General features: G+C 48.6%; 1 long non-coding RNA gene across 11 annotated transcripts in view; it reads left to right on the forward strand.

The window, feature by feature from the left end:
- LOC118914542 (uncharacterized) overlaps positions 1-15,650 on the forward strand; it is a 79,948-nt gene that overhangs the window by 15,063 nt on the left and 49,235 nt on the right. For 2 of the 11 annotated variants that reach the window (XR_008993731.1, XR_008993732.1), the window contains exon 4: positions 11,921-12,244. The exons of the other annotated variants lie outside the window; for them this stretch is intronic. This is a non-coding gene — a long non-coding RNA (uncharacterized LOC118914542). The remainder of the gene's footprint in view (positions 1-11,920; positions 12,245-15,650) is intronic. 11 annotated transcript variants of the gene reach the window in all.

Below are 15,650 nucleotides of genomic sequence, written 5' to 3' on the forward strand. Positions count from 1 at the left end.
AGCTCTCCGAAGCAAGCACAGTCCTAGTAGCATCTCCGCGGGGACTGTGGTCTGTTGGCATTTGTGTCGTGCACCCTGCCTCCTGAGGCTGCCAGTGAAGCTACATTTGCACGACTCCTATTTCCAGTAGAGCTTCCACCTTCCCCAGGAGAGCAAGGGCTCAAGGAAGGAGAGAGGCTTGGTGTGCTCACCCTCGTGCCGCGGCGAAGCGTGGAGAGCCTGCAGGCCCAGGCTGGAGGCCGCGTTCTGGGCTTGCGTGCTGCCCCTCAGCTGTCACCGTGTGACCTCAGCCTCTCTGAGCTCCAGCTTCTTTACCCGCAGAACAGGGGCAGTAGTGTACAGTCCCGCACTGAGAGGTTGCAAGAATTAGAAGAGAGTCAGAAATATACCCGAAGGGATCGACAGTGCCAGGCACAGAGGTTGCTGTTACTGTTTACAACATGCAGCAGGCTGCCCACTGCACAGTCAGCGTGCCCCAAGTGCAACCTTGCTGACGGACTGGCAAAGAGACTCCACGGGGCCCCCAAATAAAGGTGCGGCTGACACTTGGATAAGAGATAACACTGAGTGGAATTTAGGGTCCTGTTTATGGGGGATCCCCTGGAAGGTGGGGCGGTGGCAGGAATCACTGCACAGCCCAGCTCAGCAGGTACTTCAGCACTTACCATCGCCACCCTTACTGTGCGAGGGAAGGGCAGCTGCCTGTCCTCAGACTGAACCCTACCGTTTTGGCCAGAGATGTTCTGGTCTCCTCTCCCCCATCCCCATGCACTGCCCCCCAGTCCCACGGCCCTCCCGGCTCACCAAGCACCTGTTTGAGTCTCAGCAGAGGTGGGACTGCTTCCTGGAGGCCTTGGCTGACCTCCGCAGGGCCCCCACCTCCCCCGTTTGGTGTCCCAGGGTTCCTGACGATATGGTCCATTCTGGGAGCAGCCCACTGTCCACTGGCTATGCTTATCTATAATTCCTGATCTCTGGCATAATAAATCCTACAAATATGTTTCACAAAAGATACAAACCTAGAAAGTGCCAGAGGGAGAAGCAGCTTCTAAGGGACATTATCCTTGCTCTCAGTGAGGTCACACACCACTGGGGCCGGGCGGGGAGCACATGAAGATACAGCCCCGGACACTGACATGCAGGGGAAATCAGGCAGGCTCGAATGCCTGGTTAGAGAACTGTCCTGTCATGCAGTGTGTCAGCTCCACACCTCGGTGTTCAATGCAGAGGGAAATTTGGGAATAAAAACTGAATGGGAGATTCAACACCAAAGAAAACAACAGTAAGGACTGATGAAATGTACATTTTTCTCAGACCTGTCTTCTAAGAGCCCTTCCTTGCCTATTAACTGATGGCTTAGTGTCTAGGGGAAGCAAGTCCAGCCCAGCAAGCCCACCCCATTACTTCTGGAAGCCCTTACATGAACTTGAATGAGTCCTCAAGAGTTGCAGCAACGTCCAGGACGTAAGATATATTACTGCCTGCTGGGCCCAGCATCTTTTAAGGAATTCTGCAGACCCAGTGCCAGGCCATGACAGGAGACTTGTTCTAAAACAAACATCAGCCAGGTTACAACATTAAACATGTTTCTAGGTTTGCCGGGAGCTCTGTGCCAGCGCCTCACAGAGGCCCTGCTTTCCTGAAGGGTGCCATGTCAGGGGGTGGCCTGCCTGTAAGCCTTTCTGCTTTAGTAGGAAATTTAGAGAACAAGAGGAGAATCCTTGTTGGTGTTTGACTCTGTGCTTATAAGGCCTTTCATACCCCAAAGGACTTGATATCTTCCAGATAAGACATGAACTGCAGTGCAAAGATGTGTCTATCAAATGTGAAGCCATGCCGGGACCTTGTATGAGTGTACAGTTTTGTCATTTTAGCAAAGGATGTTAGATTTTGTCCTTATGAATGAAACTCCTGATTTTTCTTCTTTCTCACCTGGAGGAAACTAGAAAAAGCAAAGCCATTTTTGCTTTGGGGTTGGATTTATTTTTGGTGTGTTTTCTGACGTGGGAGCATTTTCCAGGCCCCTGTGCGGAGGGGAAGGCCCTGAGATCAGGAGCAAGCTTCCCACATCGCCTCCGGCCCCAGCCAGGCACGCACGCTGGGCAGGCGTCCTGATGCCGGACAGGTGGGTGATGTGTCTGCCTCACACAGTTGGTGTCTAAAATGTGAATTTAGGTTGCCTTTGTACGTACGTATCTCGGAAAGGAAACTGGCTTGAGCCACAGACCTAGACTCTTGGTTCTAATGCCTCTTAGACTTGAACAAATTAACTCAGGAATAGGAACTTAGACCCAAAAGATTTTGGGGCATCGTCTGTCCCACCCGCTCGACTTACAAATGAAGAAACGGGTCTGGGGGAGCGACGCGTTCTGCCTGACATCTGCAGCAAGCTGGGGGCGTCGGGGGTGGCCGGCCCTGACCTTGAGCTGGGAGCCCCGGGCCTCGCCAGCCACACTGTCCTGCCTGTGGCAAGAGCTGTGCAGATTTGTCATGATTGACTCGTTTTTTGTCTGTCTACTTAATTTTATGTTCTAAGCAAAAAAAACTGTTTTAGAGCCACAGGGAAGGGTTGCACAGTGGCTGCCTCAGGGTTCAGATATGGCGCCAAACACCGGGGCCCAGAGGGACCAGCACTGGCCTGGACTGAGAGTGGGCACGTCTCTTGGGCCCCTGACTGCGCCCCCTCACAGTTGCCTTTGTGTGGCTGGGGCGGTGCGTGGCCCCCGTGGCCCCCAGGCTGTCCAGGTGCCTTCTCAGTCACGTGACCAGTGAGGCTCTGTTCCCGGAGGTGTCAGCACAGTGACACGTGGGATCTCCAAACCGAACGCCCCTGTGTGGCAGCGCTGTGACCCAGAGGCAGGGAGGCATCCTGCGTGCCCCCACCGAGGGTCGCCTCCGGCCGCCCAGACGCTGAGTGTCCCGAGGCACATAGGCTGCTTTTCTCCGGTTTCTGTACTTCAGGTATAAGTGAAATAAGAGGCTATGCATGTGTCTGTGTCTGCGTTATCCAAGGACTGTTTCAATGCTGGCTTAGACCCACCAGAAGTGGGATTCGAAACTGGGGGACCCTCCGTGGAGGAAAAGTGCCCCGTGTGTGTTGCAGTCCTTTTTCATGATGGAAAGCTGGTGTCCATAGGGCAGCTGGATACAAGGAGGTGAGGGTGTGATTGAGTTGAGACTTGCCCTTATTGCAAGAGTATAGTCAAGGTTTTTGTATCTTAAGTGATTCCTTTTACACTAAATTTTAATTTTCACTAGGCCAATTGGTGGAAATAACACAACATTGAGGAAAGTGAAAAATAAAACTCTTTCTCTTGTGTGTTCCCCTTGAATTTATCATTTCTAAACAAATTTTTGGTTTTAGGGTATGTTCAGAAGAGAGTAATCATTTTCTACAAAATAATCCAAATAAATAGAAGCTCCTGAGTAAAGGTTCCAGATGATTCTGCATTGGTTACCTTTGTGTCCCTCTGTCTAAATGTCTGGCACTTGGTAGACACTTGGCAAATAAGGGCTGTTAGGAGAAATGACCAGGTGAGCTGAAACATGATGGGCAAGCTGCCGCTACTCTCGCATTCTGGAGAGGATGCCCCCCAGGAAAGGGCAGCAGTGAGAGCCTTGGGCGCTCCTGTAGACACTGAAAGGTGGTGTTTGAAGTGGCTTCACCTCTGGGGTCTGGAGTGGGCAGCCTGCTAGCCCACCCCTCGGGGCCTTTCCCACTGCTGCTGTGGCAGAGCTCCTGAGGAGGAGCCGGGCACAGATGCTGCCAGGAGTGTCAGACAGCATTTCACAGCATCCTGCGCAGCAACGAGACCAAGCTCTCGCCACGGGGCCGGCGTCAGAAGTGACGCGGCACCTGTCAGTGCTGCATTTGCAAAATCATTTCCGCCAGCTGGGGAATGGTAACCAAGTAAGAAAAGGGGGCCCAGAGAGGAGATGCTGTCAGGGGAGTCTTAGGGTAGCAGGGTAATTTCGTGTTTTTCAGTTATAAGCAAAATGTCTGTAGCTGCCTTCTGGGTGCTCAGTAACTGGTGTGAATTAAAAGCCCGATTCTGATTCATGTGATTAAATAAGAGGAAAGGAAAATGATATCATCTGTTGGTTTACAACTATGAAGGAAGCAAATATATATATTATATAAGATTTTCTATGAACTGGGTCCAAAATTATCCAAGTTATTTAATGGCTGAGTGAGAAAGGCTTTAAAGCATAATTATGCTGCCCTGTACCTATGAGCGGGAAACGTTGGTGAATTGCTTTTTGTGTGTGACCAGACCCTGGAAGGATTGAGGCGCTTTTCTGAGACTGTCCTCATGAGGTGCCTGCTCGGAGGCCGCACCTGCCGGGGTAACTTGCCCACCTCCATTTTGCTATCCCATTTGGCCCTGTAGTCAAGGACTAGGATAGGATTCTCACCATTACTCTTAAAAAGTGTTCATTACAAATACAAAGTGTAGCGCGCCCTGTTTTAGCTTCAGTGATGTCTGAGGTAATTATAGGACATTGCAAAACTGCAGGGTGGGGCCTCTGGGCGAAGAATGCGAAGAAGGGTTGGTGTCTAAACTGAGTCGCCCAGCTCTGCCCCACATCACGGGATCACAGGGACACTAGCTCTGGTTCACTGCAGGTAAAAGGTCAACCACATTCCGACTTCCTTAGTCTTCAGTGTTTCCTGCGTGTCTAAAAATACCCTGGAGAAAGCAGGCTGGCCTCACGGGTTAACGCGGTCTCTTTTGTTCTGACAAGAGGCCAGACTACTCAGCATCTACCAGTGGAGTATTAAAAGACATCAAGTCATTTAACAGCCCACAAACTGTTGGATTCAATTAAAACATAATTGCTGCATTTGGTGCCGATTAGGATGTTCTGGTTTTCTCTTCCTCTCTGATAACCGGACAGTTTCCATCCTCCCAACCCTTCTGTAATCCAGTGAAAAAAGGACAACAGAATAAGCGAGGTCTTTGAATTAGTATTTTTGAACTGTGATGACTTTTTGAAGTTTAATTCCTAAAGATGTCATATCTATGAGTTTGGTCAATAATTTTATCAATTTGATTGATCTACCAGATATTTACTGAGTCCCTCTGATGCGTGATGCTTTCTTGAGCAAAGGCTTCGAAGCACATACTCCACTGAGGACAGACGTTCCTGAATCTTCAGTCCCCACGTTACAGACGTGCACACTGACAGCAGCCCAGCCAGGGAAAGTGAGCTAGCGGGTGACAGTCACCTGACAGGAGCTCCCGGAGGGTCAGACAGACAGACGTCTGCAGCCCTCCCCTCTCCAGTAGCCACGTCTATCTCGTGATAGCTGGAATGACGTAAACTAGCTACAGGACCTAAAATGTTTTAAATAGGTTTCTTCAAAAGCAGGCAGTATTCTTCTGTTTTATATGGTCTCTAAAAAAATGCAGTTTATATTCTTTAAAAGAATACACAGAGAAACAGGAGACACAGTGGAAGAATAAGGCTGAAAAAATAAGTTGAAAATTTTGTTTCTAAAAATTTTGATTCCAAAAATTTTCAACTTTTTGTTTATTAATAATTAATAGTTTATTAGAATTCTTAAGGAATCTATTTCCAGCCTTAAAATCATACAAAGAAGATAGAAGGGGAAGACACATAGGAAAACTGGGGAGTCTGATTCAGAGTTGCTGGGACAGCATGCCAAAAGGTAGGTGCCCCTTTACCCCTTAGCTTTGATATCCACAACAAATACCCTTAAATTTCAGATTTTTTAGTTTATTTTTTCCGTATTTATGCTTCCTTTGTCTTTACATCTGTAAAAGAATGTATGTCCATTCTCGTAATATAAAAAGCTCGTAAAGTATATAGAACAGGAAATGCCAGATCACACAGCATTCCCCCACGAAACCTCTTTCCACCGCCTCCGCCTGGGAAGTAGTCACCGTTCGTCACTGGGTGGGGATCTCTCTCTGGATCTGAAAGTAGTGCTATTTCTATGATGCCACTGCATCTGGAGAAGAGAACACTGCACGCTCCCTCTGCATTTTAGGGCCAAAGACCTGCAGATGGAAGACAGAATACAAAGCAAAAGTAACCCCATGTTGGAGTAAATGAAATCTCAGAATACTTGTTTCTGAGATGGGCCTTAGTGTTTTCTGAGTCTTCCGCGGACTGGACTGCACCCACCCTCAGTTCATACGCTGAGGCCCTAACTCCTGATGTGGCTGTGTTTGGAGAAGGGGACCCTGAGGAGGTTAAGGTTAAATAATGTCATATGAGTGGGGCCCTGATATGATAGGACTGGAGTTGTTATAAGAGATACCAGGCACTCTCTCTCCCTGCACAAGCACAAAGAGGAGATCATGTGAGTGCACAGTGGGGCGGCAGTCGCTGATCAACCAGGAACCAGCTGTGTGGGTGCCCTGACCTCGGACGTCCAGCTTCCAGAATTGTGAGAAAATAAATGTCTGCTTAAGCTGCCCAGTCTATGGCACTTCTGGAAGCCTGAGCTATTACACACTCCAGTATTGCTTCTCCCCAGCGGCGGGCATCCGGACGGAGCCTCCGTGAGCAGGTCGGGTGGTAGAGTGACACACGGGCTGAGCACAGTTCCGGGAGAAGCAGACCGGACAGGGTGTGCAGGAGGGAGAGGGCTGGGCCAGGGGAGTGCTCCAAGATTGAGAGGCAAGTTCAGAAAGATTGACATTGTTAGGAAAGAGGCACTGGAAGGTTTCCACCAAAGACAGACTCCCATTTTCCAAAGGACTGTTGCCAAGATGGCCAGAATGCCCCTTCTTCTCGACTTGTCATCACAAAGACAGTGCGTGATGCCAGAGTGAAATGGCCCCAGTCAACTCTAATATCTTAGCATGTGAAGAACAAAAAATATTTGTACCCGGATCCTCTGTTTGCTTGACCCCAGAGTCCTGCTCTCCACTGGGAAGGAGCCCGGATGCCCTCCAGGCTGACCAGTCAGTTTCTGTGGAGCCCCGACCCCAGCGAGGATGCGGGACCCAGTGTACACAGAGGAGCACCGAGCCCCGTGATGGGAGCTGCGCGTCAGAGGAGTGGTACTACCGTGTGTTTTACATTATTCTTTTGATATTTTCCCATTAAAATAAAAAGAAGGTATTTCCATAGATAATTAAAAATCTGCTTTCCAGTTTAAAAAGTAGTGGTGTGGCACAAAGTTGACAACACATACTGACACCTTGTCTAGGAACGAGGGACTCCAATTGACTTCCCGGAGAAACAAGTTTGTTTCTGTGCTTAAGATGAAAAATTACCATGTTAATGTAGCTTAAAAATAAATTAGCATCCTTACTTTTGATATTCACTTGTATTGAAAAATCTTTTATTTTTTTAAATTGTCATTTTATACGTAAAGCTCATCTTTTGTTTTTTATTAATTTGCAAAATGGTTTTGCATTTTTTAGCTTATTAAAAACTTGAGTTTTATCTGCTCTAGAATTTTAATGTTTTTCAGGGTATTTATTTCCATTTTACTAATGCTGTTTCACTTACTTTTATTTTCCTTTGAATGACTCTTGTTATTTACCCCACTTGAAAGTCAATGATGTTAACTTAATTCTTGTCTCACTCTGAATAACAGAGACTATATTCCTAAAAAAAAACCTGGCAGAAATGAAACGTCTCATTAGGTTAACATTTTTAACTCTCTTAGGTGCCTGCCTATCCTTCTTCTCATTTGATCCTCAGATTACCCATGAAGTTGGAGTTTATAATCATTATTTATCTCCACATGTCAAGTGAAGAAACCAGAATAAGTTAATTGAATGACTGTTGAAGCTAGAATAGCTAATGATGACAAAATAAATCTGACGAACTTCAGAATTAAAATATAATGCAGAAAGGCTACGTTGGGAAGGTTGGCCAAAATTATAATAGCTGTTTTTTTGTTTTTTTGTTTTTTGATCTAAAGATATCCTCATCCAGGTCAAGGCCTCACCTTCTCCACAAAAACAACCCCCACATTTCTGGTTCCACCCTGACCTCTCCCTTGATCTCCAGAGCTCACATCCAAGTGCTCACATGAGGCTCTCCCCCCAGGCATTGTGATTGGAACAGAACCCAACTCCAAGTCCCATCCTCACCCCAGCACGTTCTTCCTGCAGAGTCACCCACGACAGAAAAGGCTACTTGGTTCTTCCATCACTTCAGTTAAAAGTCTTGGTGCTGTTACTGCCTCCCCCACCCCCACCCACTTCAGACACCCTGCATCACACCCATCAGCTCTACCTTGCGACCTGGCCCGAATATGACCCGTTCTGCAGTAGGCTGGGACCCGGGGAGGCCGACCCAGAACACGCGGAATGTGGGAAGTTACTGGGGTGCTCTGGGGACTGCCTGTCTGTGCGGGGGCGGGAGGGTGGGGGCAGGAGGGGGCAGAAGGGACAGGTGGGCTGCAAGTCCGGGAAGGTCTCAGTCACTCCACAGGGAGGTCTGGGACCCTGATGACTGCAGGGGGGCCTCCGTGGGTACCAACTGGCTGCAGCAAGGTGCAAAGCCTGGGTGAGGCAGCTCTCAAGCTGAGGGTAGACAAAGACATGATTATTGTTGTGATAGTCTGGAATTGGGAGGCTTCTTTAGAAAGAGGGGTAAGAGATGCTTTTTGGGGGTGCTGACATTGAGTCCTGGGCACCTGAGTGACCCGCAGGATCCAGCCCCTCCAGGAGCTGCTGAGAGTGAGCTCGGTGGGTGGGAGGTGAAAGTGGCTGGAGGGTCCTGGGGGGTAAGGGGGGAGCGCAGACAGAACCACCCCCTGGCTGCTGTCCAGTCGGCTCTGTGGAGGGTGGGGAGGGAAGCCGGGAAACACATTCTGGCAGCCGTTTCAGGAGGGCGCTGATCTGCGCTCAGAGCAGCCAGGAACTGGGCTGAGGCGGGGGTGGGGTGGGGGATAGGACCTACTCTGAGTCAGAGCTGGCGGTGGACCGGCAGGGGACCCAGGCAGAGCGGGGCACCGAGTCCACTGAGTTCTGCGTCGGAGCAACAGGGGGAGGGGGATTCGGTGGGAGGGCTGGAGACCTCACATGTAAATATATGCTAATAGCACATCACAGTTAATATTTATTTTAATAAAAATAGTATGTAATTTTTGCCATTTCAGGTACTGATGTCTCTATGGAACTTAAAAAATTTGGTGGACATTAGTTTGTATTAGATTTGCTTCTCCAGATACAGTGGCCAGTAAAAATAGAATCTCGCTGTTTACCTTTCGGTCTTACCTGTAGTAACTGCTTGACTTCCTTCTGCATTAATTGAGCGACTCTATGGATAATCCATCCGAACAACCTGGATCAATCCTATTAAACGTTCCAGACGTCCGCACATTCCCGGATCTGCCCTCCTCCCTACGGGGGCGGGGAGTGAACACGCCTCGTTTCCTGGTCTCGAACAGTGTGGCCCATTTTGCTCCTGGAAAAGAGTTAACTCTGCTATTTCATATGAGGAATCTCAGAACCAGAGCAGCACTGATGCAAGCCACAGAAGGCACCTCATACAGGGCCATGCGCAGGTCCCCTTCCGTGGCACTGCCCCGGGCCTCTCTCTCCCCATCCCAGGAGGCGTTCAGCAGCTTGCTGAGGGGAGGTCCTAGGGCGGGAGTGCAGATTTGAAGGGCCCTGGGCCGTCTCCCAGGCTCCTTAGCAGATCTGACTGACTGGCACCACCTTTCCTGTCTGCCCTGGGGCCAGAGCTTCCTGGGGATAGCTCTCCAGCGTGCAGGGACTGTGGGAGTGTCTTTGAGAGCAGGTCACGCTGGGGCTCTGCACCCACTTTTCAGGGGGTCAGAGGTGTGCTGTGAGCCACACCCTGGGTCCTTGGCACTCTGCCGAATTCTCAACTGGATCTAAAATAACATTCACACCTCTGCAAAGTGATCTGACTAAAAGGGCCTTTATACATGGGTTTGTGTTCCAAAGTAGGCGGCCCAGTCCTTCTTGGCGCCTCAGAGAAGCCAGTGCCATGTCTGCTCCTGGTTGTGAGCCAGAGGTCTAGGGGGCACATGGTGAGACACGGAGAGGGATGGCTGATGCGTTGCAGGGCATGTGGGAGCAGATCATACCTTGACTGCCCGTCCATAGAGACCAGCCAAAAGAAATGTTTTGGTCCTATAAGCAAACTAACTGGATTTCAATCTCATAAAGGTTTCCATCTATCAGCAAAATATTAATTTCTTGCCAGTGGTAAACATTGAACAAAGTATGATCAAAGAAAACTGAATGTTAAAACTTTTATGAGATTCCACATGATATTATTTAGATTTGTTGGGCCTGATCTTTTGTAGGACTCTATGTATTTATTTTGAAGGGCCATTCTTTCCTCTCTTCTGTGTGCAGCATTGAGTTTCAGAGTCTGTCTGTTGCTTGTGAGTTGAGAAAGGTGGAATTGAGAGAGGTGGAAGTTGGGTTCCGGCTTTCCGGCTCCTTTGCAGCCTTCATTCACCTCTGACATTCTTACTGCCGTCTATTCAGTAGACATAACGACTCACTAAGAGTCAGAGCAATCAGGAGCAAAGATCAAAATTTCTCCTTTTCCAAAGCCACTTAGTCAGTCAACAAACAGTACCGAGGGCTCACCAAACGCTGTGGTTGGCCCTGGAGATGCAGAGACAAAAACCATTGTGATTGTGCGACAGCGGTTGCTGTTTACATGAGGTTGTTCAGATGGTGGCAAGGGAGACAACAAGAGGGAACAAGAGGGAACAGAGAATTTGTAATAACTGACTTTCAGTTAGTTTAAAAAAAAACACGTTCAAGGCTTGGAATTCCGCATCCCAACCATCATTAAGAATAAGGCACCAGACAGGCCTCTGCTTTAATAAGATCACCGATGGACGGCTCCCCATGGGCTCCTGCAGGCGGAGGGTGTCTGTCTCCAGTAGAAAGAGATGGGCAGCAGGAGGGCAAGCCACACAAAAGAGGAAAAGAGAAAAAAAACTCCCCAACGCAAGTATATGGCTGCAGTTTTGCATTGTTATGAAATTGTCCATATACAAAGGGCAAGGATATTTAAAGAAAGATTAATGATTGTTAGAGCCGGAAATGACCTTAGGCATCGTTGGACTTAGAGATTCTTAACTTGGGTTTGCATTACAATCTCCTGGAGAGTTTGCGAAAAAATCACAGATGCATAGATGCTGCTCCCATGGCCATGACCCGTGCTCCCCAGGGGACCCCCATGTACACTACAGTTTGAGAAACACTTGTCTACTTTCTTATATTACAGAGGAGGAGGCTGGCCTCCTGAGAGGTTAGTATGCTTGCCCAAGCCCTTATCAATTCCTTCCCCAGTTTAATCTTTATTGGCTGTATGCCCAGGTGAGAAAAAAATGCATTCACCCAAGAGATAATTTTTCCTTCTCTTTACACATTTTGAAGAACAAAAATGTGTACGCAAGTTAGGAAAAAAATTACTACGTATGTATTTGTGAGTATAGTTGCATAGCTACCTTCTATGCTATAAAACTTTGTGACAGATGAAACTATATATATTTTTTACTTTCTCACTTTTGCCTATAATTTTAAAAGATATTTTATGAGCTGCTCTCACCAGAGCTGATGCAGTGTTAGACACAATAAACTCAGTCTCACCACAACCCTTACATAGGTCAGCCAGGCTTATACTTAAGATGAGGCAATGAAAGTGTCATACCTGGTGTAGTAAGATAAATTATTGGACTTCAAATAGAAACTGGAGAGTTCCTGACACTCATGCAAGTATATGGCTGCAGTTCTGCATTGTTATGAGACAATGTGCTGGGCCCATAGCTTCTCTGTTCATACAAGATCTAGAGTCCAAGGCACTGGACTTTATTAAAGTAAGTTTGGATTTAAGTTCTACCTGTATTCTATTCTTGCCTTTCTGGCAATGAGTAACACCAGTGTTTAACACATAGTCTACAGCATGTCCTTCAAACTCTCTTATCAAACAGAAGTTCGTTTTTTTGGAATGAGCCAGCTCTCCAGATGTTTGCAGCCCAGGCGATGGCCTCTCTAGTGGTGGAGATTTGGAGCCCAGCTGGCAGGGGAAACAGCCATTTCCTACTGTCGCTGCTCAGAAATGCTGGAGGAGACAGTGTAAGGAAAGAAACTGCTCACATCTCAGGAACAGCCAGTCGTGTTTCACAGCAGTGAACAGCGCTCCGAACCAGTCTTCAGGCTGGATTCCACTGGGAGGTTTACTCGGGAACCACGACCATCCCTCCCTTCCACACGACATGCCGGATTTCTCTGACGATTGGCTGTCCACAAAGGGGGTGAGTACAGTCTTGGGAGAGAGGTTTTAATTAAACTCAAATTTAAACTCAGGGCCATTTTGGCTGCTTGAGAGGGGCCAGAGGAAATGTACCTTTAGGTTGACTCAGGGCAATTGGGGGATCTTTTTTCCTTTAATGTTTTTAATTTTTGTAATTATGTCAATACAAATGACTTAAAAATTAACTTGCAATTAAGATTGGAACTGAGTTAAGTCACAGGATGGTGGCTGGTGAGGAAGCTTGTGGCTCACGCCTCGGCACCTCGAGCTGTCCTGTCCGGTCCCCAGGTGGCAGGCTGTGCTTTCTAGGCCCACAGAACGTGAGGCTGCACGTCCAGACAGAGCCGGCAGTGAGAGAACATGGAGGAGGCCTTTGGGCCTTGCCTCTCAGAGGTGATTCCGGCCGATCCCTGCTCAGATGCGCCACAGGGTCTCCGGTGTGGAGGCAGCTTTGGGCTCACGGAGCTGGTTGTGTCCGAGTTAGTTTGCTGGGCAGTGATTTTTTGACAGGTTAGCATCTGTTAGTGGCAGTTAGGAAGAACTAGAGGAAGTGGCTGTGGTGGCGATGGTCATGACAGGGATTAATCACTCACTGGTTATGTACTGCTGATTGCCAGATTAATTGGCCATACCCAATCACCTGATCAATCACTTACTGTGGACTATTTCCACCTGAAAGGCCTGTGAGTCTCTGGAGCTCAGCTTGTTCTCTGGTGAACGTCCAGAAGCTGTTGCCCCTCCATGCTACCCACTCAGTGAGGGGGCACCACCGATCCACCTGGCATTCATCTTGCCCGCCCCCACCCTGCACTTTCTATCAGGTGCCAAGTCCTGTCACTACGCCTTTTGAATATCTCTAGACCATGTCCACTCCTCACGTCCTTGGGGGGCGTCTCCTTAATTCATAGACTCACAACGTCTTCTTTGCCTGATCTATTCTTCACACGGCAGCCAGAGGGTTGTTCTGAAACACAGATACAACCATGCCACTCTTGGCTTAGAATCTTCCTGTGCTGCTGATGACTCAGATTAAAGCACAGACTCTTCAGCCAGGACTTACGAGGAGCCCTCTTACAGCCTGACAGGCCCGGTCAGACCTCCGTCAGCAGCCTGGCAGTGGCTCGCTCTGTTCCTTGAGCATCTGTGCGTAGTGTTTCTCCTGCATGGGATCTCCTTTGCTCCGGCCTCCTGACCTACGGATGGCGCCCTTGGAGTATGACTTAGGCTTCCCTCCCTCGAGCAGGCCCCTGACTGCAGGCCCGTGTTCCAGGTCCCTTCCAGTGCATCCTGAGCTCTCCCTACTGTGGCGCTTGTCACGCAGTCGCCTGGTCACACATCTGTTGGCCCCAGGAGGACAGGGGTCAGTGTACCACGCCTGCCGTTGCATCCTCGGCACCCACACAATGCTTGGTATCAAAGAGATGCTCGATAAATATTTGCTGGGTGGATAAAAAAGAAATAGCTTGGGTTCAGATATTATCATGGACAATTAATTATTGCCTATTAATTAATATTAACAGCTAGTATTCAGTGACATGCTTAGCAACTTACAATTTTACATTTTACTCCTTTGTCTCCTTTACAATGACCCACTACAGTAGGCATTATTATCTTCATTTTACAAATTAAAAACTAAAGTCCTTTTCCCAAAGTTGAACAACTGGTAAATGGCAAAGTCAAGAAAACACCTGAGGGCCACCTAAATAAAAAAACCAGTTTCTTAATCTGCAGACCAGATGCGATGAGCTGTCTGGGGTTCCTCGCTCCAGGGGAGGCACCCCAGGAGGCAGCAGCTCTGTAACGGGAGCGGATGCCCAAGTCTGGCTCGCAGGGCTGAGCCAGTCACCCGTTACTTACAAAGCACCTGAAATGAAGCCTAAGACTGTGCTGTTTTCCTCAGTCCGGTTCACTGCATCTCAAGGTTTTCTGAGAGAGAGTGGGCGAGGGTGCTGACCGTATGCTCCAGCGCGGGCTCCTGGGGCACAGATGGGCAGTTCCACGGGGAGCCAGGAGCCAGGGGCCGGGAACAGAGGTGCTGACCCTGCTCTGGCTGAGGGCATTTTGCATCCCCTCTGCGATTCCTAGTCCATTTGGGGAGTGACTTATTTTTCATGGTATTTCAGGAACACCACCCTGAATTGTGATCCTGGGGTTTATGTGATGGATCTTGGTGGCTTGGTGGAAATTCTGATTGACTGTTGTCAGTCAGGGCCATGTGGGGATTCATAGCCCAGTGATTTGAGGTGACCTTGGGGATTTTGATCATCACGTTTTGGCCCATGCCTGTCATCTTTACGGGGGCTGAACAGTTAGGTAGAGTGTCTTCCTCCTGCACAACTCCAGGCACCTGCCCGATTTCATCCCGCTTATTCTTCACTATCTCCGTCTTAGGCACAGGCATGGCTGTGTTGGCTCTGCGGTAGTGAGATGGCCGGTGGGGGCCAGAGAGGCTGATCGGCTCACCTCAGGAGAATCCAGCTCCGAGGAACTGGGCGCCACAGGGCCGTGTGTCTGAGTCAGGCTGTTCCATCCTATGGGGAAGAGCGGTGTGCTTTTTGTTTAAGTCCACATAATCCCATGTACACTCATTCTCATTCACTCCTTTATTCAACAATTATTTACAGAAATCCTACTAACTGCCAGGCATTGGGATGTAGCAGGAATAAGACAGACATGCTGTCAGGAAACTGACATTCTAATTGAAGAGGGAGAATAAACACAAAGGTAAACATATACACGAAATTTTCATTTAAAATGAGAATGTTCTATGGGTAAAATAAAGAGTGTAACCAAATAAAGAGAGTGTGGTGAGGATAAAGAAAAGACCATCAAAAGGCTTCCATGAGAACTAACCGCAGGGTGGAAAAGAACCAGCCTTGAGCAGTCTGGGAAGAGCATGCCCAGCAGAGGAACAGCAAGCAAGGAGGCCCTGAGTCTGATGAGGGCCACGTTCCGGGACGAGGGGGCTGAGTCTCTAGGGTCTGCATGCACAGGACTGGTGGGCATCTCCTCTTTGTTAGAGCAGTCTCTCTGACTGCCATGCAGGGAGGGCGGCAGAGGACGAGGCACAGAGAACATGGAGAGATGCTCGCAGTGGTCCAAGGACAGAAACCTTCTGGGGTTCTTACTGCATTTCAGACACCATAAGTGCTTTCCATGTATGCTCCTTGCTCACCGCAGCAACCCTGTAATGTAATCACTACCTGCATTGTTCAGGTAAGAATGTAGAGCTAAGATGTTTAAATATCTAAAGCCCCTGAACCTAAGTGCAAGAACCAGGGTTTAACTTCAAAGTCTGTACAGTTAAATATTCTTTCCTAGCCCTGGTGTGTCCGGATGTCCCGCTGCCATGTCTGCCGTGATGTTCCCCGGCTCTTTTGGTATCTAAATCCTAAAACCAGGCTCCC

The sequence above is a fragment of the Manis pentadactyla genome, chromosome 14 (genome assembly GCF_030020395.1).
Source record: "Manis pentadactyla isolate mManPen7 chromosome 14, mManPen7.hap1, whole genome shotgun sequence".
Lineage (NCBI taxonomy): Eukaryota > Metazoa > Chordata > Mammalia > Pholidota > Manidae > Manis > Manis pentadactyla.